We start from the raw sequence: 10172 nt of genomic DNA, 5'->3' as shown, positions 1-10172 counted from the left end.
TTAACCTTAGTTAGCAAGGAAGGGGGTAGCTGTATTTCTCTGGGACCACTGATCTGTCTAAATGTCTATCTTCTTATCTGCCCCCAAATCTGTCCAACTGTCTGGCAGTCCAGATGGGAGTCTGGTTGTTTTTTTTTTTTTCATGATTCTGCTTATCTGTGATGGCTAATCTTGGTTGTCAACTTGACACACCTGAAGAAGAGGGAACCTTACATGAAGAATTGCCTCTATTCCATCAGATTGGCCTGTGGGCATGAATGTATGTATATATGTATATTTTAAATTGCTAACTGATGCTGGCACTTGTGGATAGTGCTACCCTGGGCAGGTGGTCTTGACCGGTACAAGCAAGCTGTCTGGAAAAAAATATCATTTGAAGAAAGCTGGCTGTAGAAGGAGGAAGCAAGCCAGTACTGCAGCATCCCTCAGAGGGCTCTGCTTCAGTTCCTGCCTCCAGGTTCTGACTTGAATTCCTTAGGTGGCTTCTCTCAGTGACCGACTGTGACCTGAAAGCCAAATAAACTCCTTCTTCTCTTTGTTATGGTTTCTATTGCTGTGATCATCATGATGCAAAGCAACTTGGGGAAGAAAGGATTTATTTCCCTTGTACTTCCAAAACCATAGTCTACCATCAAAGGAAGTCACACCAGGAACTCAAGGCAGGAACCTGGTAGGCAGGAACTGGGCCAGAGACCAGGAGCGCTTGCTGCTCACTGGCGTGCTCAGCCTGTTTTCATACAGCACTCAGGACCATCAGCCCAGGGTAGTCTTACCCACAGTGAGCTCGGGTCCTCCCACATCAATCATCAGTCAACAAAACAAAACAAAACAAAAAAACAAAAAAAACCAACCAAACAAACAAACAAAACACAACACTACACCACAGGAAAATCTGGTAGGAGCATTTTATCAATTGAGGTTTCTGCTTCCCAAATGACTCTGGTTTGGGTCATGCTGATATAAAACTAGCCAGCACATTCCCCAAGCTGCTTCTGGTCATGATGTTTGTAACCAGTACTGAAAATGAATGAGATCGTAAATTGGTAGGAACCAGTTGGCCGGACCTGACAATGCTGGGGAAGACCATGGAAGATTTGAGATCTCTGGACCAGAAAAGCCCTTGAGTGTTAATGAACTGTTCTTTAGGACCTTGGAAAATAAGATGACAGAGACTGGCTTACGGTGTTTGTGAGGGAAGTTTGAGTGCCTTTCTCAATTCCACTTGTGTGGTAAATTAGAATTAAGAATCTGGAAGTGAGAGAGACCTTCTTTGTTCTACTGGAATAACGGATGCTGAAATAGCGGCTGCAGTTCTTTTTTTTTTTTTTTTTTTAAGATTTATTTATTTATTATATGTAAGTACACTGTAGCTGTCTTCAGACACTCCAGAAGAGGAAGTTAGATCTCGTTGTGGATGGTTGTGAGCCACCATGTGGTTGCTGGGATTTGAACTCAGGACCTTTGGAAGAACAGTCAGGTGATCTTACCCGCTGAGCCATCTCACCAGCCCGCGGCTGCAGTTCTTAAGAGGTCAGTATCACCGAGATGAAACCTGGAAACTCTTTCCTCTGGGTCAGCATATGGAAGCTGTGGCCTGGGCTGGAGGCAAGGCTGCATCTCGAGCTGGTAGCTGGATTTGATAATGTGTAAAAGCCTCCTACATGGAATTGGGTTTGTAGGCCTGAGGCGGTCAGGAAGAGCAGCTAAGACACGGCACTGTGTGGCTGGGTGGCAGTCTCTCTGCAGAGAGGCCACTGGCAAAGGTGAGATCTTGGTTTCTGTGGACACACCAGGATTGAAGGGGTCATGGAGAGAAGCCGACACATGGCACCATGGGAAGGGGTCAGAGTCCATGAGGAGGCCAAGAGAGGCCACTGGTATAGGTACGGCCTTCTTATTTGCTGTGGAGACCCCAGCATGTTGGAGGCTCCGGAGCATTGGTCAAGGACTGCCAGAGAGAAGCCAGTCTGTGCTTATCAGACAAGCTGTGTATGCTGCAGACACCAGAGGCAGAGGCGTGGCGCTGTGAAGAGACACCAGGACAGAAGCGGTCTCTAAGAGAAAGCGTTTACTTCGGGGATGGATTACGGTTTCATGGAGTGAGTCTATAACCATTACGGCATGGGGTTCGGCAGCAGGCAGACAGGCACAGTGCTGGAGCAGTGGCTGAGAGTTTACATATCCTCAAGCAGCAAACAGAGAAGGCAAGAGTGGGCTTGGGTGTGTCACCCAGTGACACACCTCTTCCAACAAGGTCACACCATCTAACACCTCCTAAGCAGTTCACCAACTGGGAGTCAAACGTTTAAATATATGAGCCAATGGGAGCCATTCTCTTTCAAACTGCCACAGGCAGAAGACTGTGAATGAATACCGGGTGTCAAACTTTGAGCTGCAAAATTTGAGCAACACTACTGGCCTTGAGTTTTGCTTGGACATGACTCTAACAGTTCCCTGGTTTGTTTGTTTGTTTGTTTTTTCCTTGTGGAATAAGAAAGTATGTAACATGTACTTCCCATTATAACCCACTGTCATTTCTCCCAATATGCCCTTTCTGCCTCAAGTTGCTTGGCATGGTCACAGTGCTTGTTACAGCCGCTGAAGGCAAACTGAGGCAGAAATCTGCTTGTCTAGGTAAAACCAGTCTGGTTGGTTGCTGGCCAATGGGGGCAGGGATGTTCTGTATCTTGATCTGAGGGACTACACAAATAATGCTCAGAGCCCTTGTTCCTCGGGTCACTCAAGAGCTGAGGACTGAGGCCAGCCTGGCCTGTTGTTGCAAAGCAGGGTGGGGTGGGGGAGGCTCCAGTGGAAAACCTGGGGGGTAGTGCTTTACGGAGACTCTTTGAGACTACTGATAGCTCCTAATACACAATTATTCTTTAGCTTCCATTTTCACTAGACAAAGGGAAAAAAAAGAAAAAAAAATCCAACAATGGGAGTAGAGATAGAAGATGTCATACATCCTCAGCCCCCAAACACTCCACTGCTTCACTGTTGAGGACAACCAGGCCTGGCAAGCTTCCCTGGGGCCAGCTACAAGCTGGACAGTAGGCAAACAGAAAGCACATCCCTCTCCTTCTGCAAACAGAAGTTTAAGTCCAGCAGTACCCAGGACTTCAGGACCTCTTGCAGAGGTCCTTTGGGGCTCCCCAGCCTCCTCAGAGGTTTCAGTGTTCCGGATCAGTGACTCAGAATCAGATCAGCATCTCGAGACAACAAGTGCGCAGTCTAAGGAGAAAGTCACCCTCAGCTGTGCAGTGATGGCTGTTAATCCAGCAGGCAAACCTCCCGTCACTCCTGTGGGCCGTTACTTAGCCTCTAGACCAGCATTTCTCAACCCATTGGTAGCACAGAACCCCTTTGGCAACCTTGTATCCTCCAAAGTATTTACATTACAATTCATAAAAGTAACAACATTAGTTATGAAGTAGCAACGGAAACAATTTGTGGTTGGGGGTTGGGTCACAACCTGAGGATCAGTATTGAAGGTCGCAGCATCAGGAAGGCTGAGAATTGCTCTGTTAGACAAGCATGTGAGGTGTTAAGTGATTAGGTTGAGGGTGTAAGAACCACTCTAAAAATAGGTGACACCATTCTCTAGGCTTAAATTCTGACTGAACAAAAAAGGAGAGGCAGCTAGCTGGGTACCAGTGTTCATCACTCTCTGCTTCCCAAGTTACATCAAGGTCTTGGCACCATCACTTCCGTGCCCTGATGAACTGTGAACCAGAATTAACTTTCCCTTCTCCGTTAAGTGACTTCTTAGGGTCTGAAACTGTGACTGTGTTAAGGCAGACCATGTGGCCAGTAGACCTGTGGAACCTTGTTTTATTGGAGGAATGTAAAAGAGTTTAGAACTTTGGTCTAGAAAAGCAACTAAAAACTGCAAGCAGGGCTTATAGGGCCTCCTTGGTGGGAGTTGGGAAGACGAGAATGGTTGGAGAAACGTAGCAGCTCACTAGAGGCTCACCTCGAGGTTACAGAGGAGAACAAGGACCTATCAGAAACTGGATGAAAGCCTGTTCGTGTGCCCGTCTAAGAATATGACTTCGTTCTGCACATGCTCTGTGAACTGGACAAATTTATTTGGAGGAAGAAATTTCAAGATGGAACAGCAAGCAGTAAGTCTGGTAATGAGAATGCAACTAGAACTGTTAAAGCAGTTGGTCCCACTGAGAAGGAGCTATCAAAGCCCTTGGGCTACACAAATGGTATCCTACCTTCAGGCAAAATCGCATCCACCAAAAGCTCCAACCTGTGAAAATTCAAATGTGTTATAAAGGAGAGCCGGAACTGACACTGGGGAGGGGCTCCTTGTTCCTCAGAAGGAACAGCTTAGTAAAGTGTTTCCATATGGTGTACACACTGAAGTGGATACAGCTCTGGCCCAAGGACACCAGGCTACTTCTTAGCAGCAGAACCAGGCAGCACCATCTATGTGGATCTTGCTTTTCCTACCATAGAAGATACAAGGTTGAGAGGTTCGTGGAGTCCTATTCTATGGTTTCAGAGAGCAGATAAAGCCAGGCAAGGTGTGGCAGGGTGGGGGCCCCTGCAGGTTGGTCATGGAGGCTGTGAAGGTAAAACCGAACTTGTAATGGAGACTCCAGGACCGAGACATCAGCTGAGAGCGGCAGGCAAGGCATGGAGCTGTTGGACCCACGCCAGGGGAGTCAGGGTGTCCCAGAGAAACACAAGAGATCTTCTTGTTGCAAAAGCACGAGGCAGCTTTCATGGCAGAGCTCCGGGCCAATATGTGCCTCACACAGGAGACAGAGGAATCGACCCCAAGGCTCAAAAGCTAGGGTTTTTATAGGGAGTTATAGGGAGAGGGTTGGGGGAGTTTGGGGGGGACTTGGTGCAGCTTCACACAATTGGCTTGATTACAAGTCAGTAGAATAATACATGCAGGTTATAGCATCAGCAATTTCAGGGAGGGGGCCAGGGCCAGCCGTTTGGCTGGGTCAGCATGACCCAGGCCACCAGATGGCCACTGAGTCAATCAAAAAATAACCCAAAACAGTTCCTGTGTTTATGTCTATCCTTGGGGCCACCTATCCTCAGGAATGTCCAAGCAAGAGGCTCTCCTGGACATGCCTGGACTTGTTATTGTAAGATCTTCAGCTAGGCCCTCAGGGCCTGTCAGGACACACTGGACTTGCCTCAGGCCTTCAAGTTCCTAATATTGCCCTATTTGTCTCATGTTATAGTTTTGACTATAAGTTCTTTGCTTTTCTTGAATTCAATTCCTTCCAGAGCCAGTCTCAGGCTGTGTGTATATCACGGGGAGTGAAGACCTGGAGGAGTGGGTTTACCTAAGTCCAAATGATCACGTTGAGTCCTGAAACCCTGGGCCCATGTGGAACCGCAGGATTTGGTGTTTGCACTGCTTGATTTGGGTCTTCCTCTGCGCTGATCATTCCTTCCTATGCCAGGACTCCCCCCTTTCGCAACTGGGATGCTCCCTTTGTTGGAAAATTTGTAGCTTGTTTTGTAGCTCATGGTTAAGAAACTGGCTTGGACTTTTAAAAGATGTATGAATTGTTAAAGACCATGGAGACTCTCAAAGTTGGACAGGATGTGCCTCAGCATTGTAAAATGGTAAGGGATGGAAGTTACTGCTTAAAAGTGATCTGTTTAGGGGTCAAGCTGAGGCACAGTGGAGCTGTGGTGGTCGGGTTAACTGCCAGTTTGACAGGATGTGGACACACCTAGGAGACAAGCCTCTTGGCAAGTTTGTGAGGGATTGCACTGATTATGAGGGATTACACTGATTAGGGTTGGAGGCCGGAGGGTCCATCCTAACACTGGGCACCATCATTTCCTGGGCTTGGATCTTGGACTGCATAAAGCTAGCTAGACAACCACTTATCACTCAGGGCTGACTCTCCTTGCCTTGCCTTCCACTGTAATGGACCGAACTGAAGAACCCTAAGGGCTTTGTCCAGTCCCACACCCTCTTTACAGCTTTCCCTCCCTCCTCGGGCCATGGCTAGGTAAAGTTCCCTTCTCCACCCACAGGAACATTCTTTTTTTTTTTTTTTTAAATTTATTTTTATTTTTTGGTTTTTCGAGACAGGGTTTCTCTGTGTAGCCCTGGCTGTCCTGGAACTCACTTTGTAGACCAGGCTGGCTTTGAACTCAGAAATCCGCCTGCCTCTGCCTCCCAAGTGCTGGGATTAAAGGAGTGCACCACCACCACCTGGCCCCACACAGGAACATTCTTGAGTAAAAAATTCTCAGAATGTACTGATAGTCACCTGACCCTCTGGAAATTCCCAGGTAGAGTTCAAATGCATGTCATGCTTGGTAGCCAATAGATTTAAAGGTCAATATGCTTAGCAATAAGTTTGAACTGTAACCTTGCTGATGTAACCTGTGCCCCTAAAAAGTATAAAAACTGCTTGTAATAGCCATTTGGGTCACCTTCTAGTCACTCACCTTGAGGGACCGATTGAAGGTGGACCCAAACGCACTGGAAAGTAAACCCCTTCTGTTTGCTTCTTGGTGTCTCACTCAGGGGCATCTCACAGTAAGTACCACTGACTGAGGGGCAGGGTCTTACAGCACCATGGATGTAAGCCAAAATAAACCTGCATTAAATTGCATTTTCTCACAGCAACTGCGAAGTAACTCACACTCTGCGTTCTTCCCCGAGGACTTGCCTACAGGTCTGCTTCAGGGAGGCAGGAAAGCTTGAGAAGAGAAGGAGGAATATTAATACCCTGTTCCCAGCTTTAAAGATTTATTTATTTATTAGATGTAAGTACAACTGTAGCTGTCTTCAGACACCCCAGAAGAGGGAGTCAGATCCCATTACAGATGGTTGTGAGCCACCATGTGGTTGCTGGGACTTGAACTCAGGGCCTTCGGAAGAGCAGTTGGTGCTCTTAACCACTGAGCCATCCCTCCAGCCCCTGTTCCCAGCTTTAAAGTGACTTGTTTGCTTGTTTGTTTTTGAGACAAGATTTCTCTGTGTAGGTTAACAGAATACACTCTATAGACCAGGCTGGACTTGAACTCAATAATCTACCAGCCTCTACCTCCTGAGTGCTGGAATTAAAGGTGCATGTCACCACTGCCTGGCAAAAGTTTTTATTATATTTTTATTTTGTGCATGGGGGACATGTGAGGAGGCCAGAGATCAACTTGTGGGTTTGAACTCAAGTTGTTAGGCTTGGTAGTAAGTACCTTAACCCACTGAGCTGTATTGCTGGTGCCAAAAATGACATCCTTAAATACTACATACTAGGGGGTTGAAGAGATGGCTCAGCAGTTAAGGGCACTGACTGTTCTTCCTGATTTTAATTCCTAGCAACCACATGGTCGCTTACAACCATCTATAATGGAATTGATCAGATACCCTCTTCTGGTGTGTCTAACAACAGTGACAGTGTAATCATATACATCAAATAATTCTTAAAAAAAAAAAAAAAAAGAACCCATGCTGGCCTTTCCCTAAGAGCAGTGGGTCTCAACCTTCTTAACACTGCAACCCTTTAATACAGTTCCCCATGCTGTGGTGACCCCCAACTATAGAATTACTTTCATTGCTACTTCATAGGTGTAATTTTGCTACTGCTATGATTGTAATATAAATATCTGTGCTTTCCAATGGTCTTAGATGGCCCCTGTGAAAGGGTCATCCAAGGGGTCACTAGCCACAGGTTGAGAACCACTGCCCTAGACTGTCATCTTCTCTGAGACAGACCTGGGCATCTGCCTCACATTCCCTTAGAGGAAGGTTACTCCAACAAGTGCTCGCACATGTTGCTGGCAGCACCAGAGGCTCTTAATGATGGATCGGGTCAGCATGGCTGGCCAGGAGCTTCACTCTGATGTTAACCCAGCCTCAGCACACTTTTTTTCTGGGACTTTATTTAGCAGTGAACAATCAGGTTAGGCATGGTAACACAGGCTTTTAATCTCAGCACTTGGGAGGTAAAGGCAAATTCCAGGACAGTCAGAACTACATGAGATCCTGCCTAAAAAGAACCACCAGACATATTAATTCAAAGGAAATACAATATACACGCACAGGTTAAACAACACCACAGTGTCAGACTGTGTAAACTATACTATAGAGAAGCTTATTTCCTAAACAGATAACTTACAAAGACAAAATAAAGAGAAAATTAAATGATACTTAGAACAAATGTGCATAGCTGAAAAGCAAAAATTTTCATCAACTGACTGATAAATATGGTCTCATGTCTACAGCGGATTATTGGGCAATAAGAAATGAAGTCTTGACATAAGCTACAAGTTTTGGAAACATTATGGTAGGCTAAAGCAGCAAGTCACAAAAGATAATCTATCTCATGATTTTACTCATATGAAGTGAGACAGGCAGGCTTGTAGAGACCAAAAATAGATCAGTGTTTGCAAGGGGCTCAGGTCATGGTCACAGTTGGAAGGAGCTAGAGTCATGGCTGAGGGTGTACCCATCCTGGAAGAAAGATGTTTTAAACAGAGGCTCCCTGTGTGTCCCTCCCTTCCATCAGACTACTGAAATGGCAATCTCCAAGGACCTGGGTTTTCTTCAGGAGTCTCCTGTGAGGAGAAAAGTTGAAGCTTGGAGCCAGGGAGTGGAATGTGTCTCCCAGGGAGAGGTTTCACTCAGTTCTAACAACTTGTCAGACCAGCTGGCAGGATCCTGGAGCCCAATGACAAACAGATGGCCAGAGTCCACAGGGACAAATGGCAGCACACTCTGGCCAGGACTGCTCAGCTCTGCACACCTCTGGACCTCTATTTAAACCTAAACCTCATGCCAGGACCAAAGGTGGATTTGGGCAGAGGCTCACTGGGCCTCCGTGTTGCTTCCCCTATGTAGCCACACTGAGTCTCCCTCCCTTGCCTCTCGCTATGACTTGTGTGTTTAATTGGCCTCTAGGATAGCTGGTAGAACATAGGTTGTTGGGCCTGCCAGAGCCCAGGCTGGAATCCCAACAGTGAATGTGAGATTTCTCTCAAGAGGATAAAGATGAATTTAAATTAGATCGTGGGGATGGCTGCAGAGCTCTATGAATAGCACTAAACCTCCCACTGGCGCTCCAGCTCACCATGAGGTTAGATGCCATACCCATGCACATACATGTGCACACACCCTCACCCAACTAGGTCAGAGGGTCAAACAGAATCCAGCCACACATCCAGTCTCCACCCAGCTCTTGTTCCTCTACAGCTCTTCCTAATTTATGATACCCAAGGTCAATGCAGCAGACCACCAGTCTCATGACAGTTCCCACCTTTCTTTCCTCTTTCCCCCACCTTTATCCTTTCTCTTCCAAAGAACACTGGCTGCCCTGGGTTATAGTCATGTGACTCAACCTCCTGAGAGACGAGTCCATTGCTGAGTGTACGTCTTTGAGATTTTTTAGTTTACTCTTAACCCAAACTCCCACACCTCCCTGCCTGCTTCATTGTTTCAACCATTCCTTCTACACAAGCCCCCTCTGTGGCAGAACCATTCCCTAATGAATAAAGATTTTAGGGGACCAATCACTAGGCGAGGAGTAGGCGGGACTTCCGGATCGGAGAGAGGAAGAGCGAGGGGATGGAGTAAGAGTGGACCTTTTTGGATGGGAGACAGGCAAGTGAAGGTCAAAATGTACCTAACAAGAGGCCCCGGGGTTAGATGGCGGATCTGCCTTTTGTTTTTTGGGTTTTGTTTTGTTTTAACAGAGACCTAGTAGTAATAACCAGTCCCACTGTGGTGTTTTTTCTTTCCACTCACGCCCTCAGTAACCAATATACTAGCACAACACACAGTGTGGCCACTTCACTCCCCCAAACTAGTTGGTTTTTAAGGAATGCCTGTTTTGTAGTTAACTGACACTACTTTCATGGTGGGTTTATTGCTGGACAGTGATTCTCCCAACTTCCTGTGCAGGTCAGGAATAGAACCCGAACAAGTCTAAAAGAAAATGTCACCTCAATCTTACTGATCTTTCCTGAACACTGAAAACATTCCCACTAAAAGCAGAAAGGCAACCTGAATTTAGAAATAATAAAAATACTAGGTCTCGGACTGGTGAGATGGCTCAGTGGGTAAGAGCACCTGATTGCTCTTCTGAAGGTCCGGAGTTCAAATCCCAGCAACCACATGGTGGCTCATAACCATCTGTAACAAGATCTGACGTCCTCTTCTGGAGTGTCTGAAGACA

This window comes from Mus pahari, chromosome 5 (assembly GCF_900095145.1).
Source record: "Mus pahari chromosome 5, PAHARI_EIJ_v1.1, whole genome shotgun sequence".
NCBI lineage: Eukaryota > Metazoa > Chordata > Mammalia > Rodentia > Muridae > Mus > Mus pahari.
Note: the sequence above shows the minus strand (reverse complement) of the source record.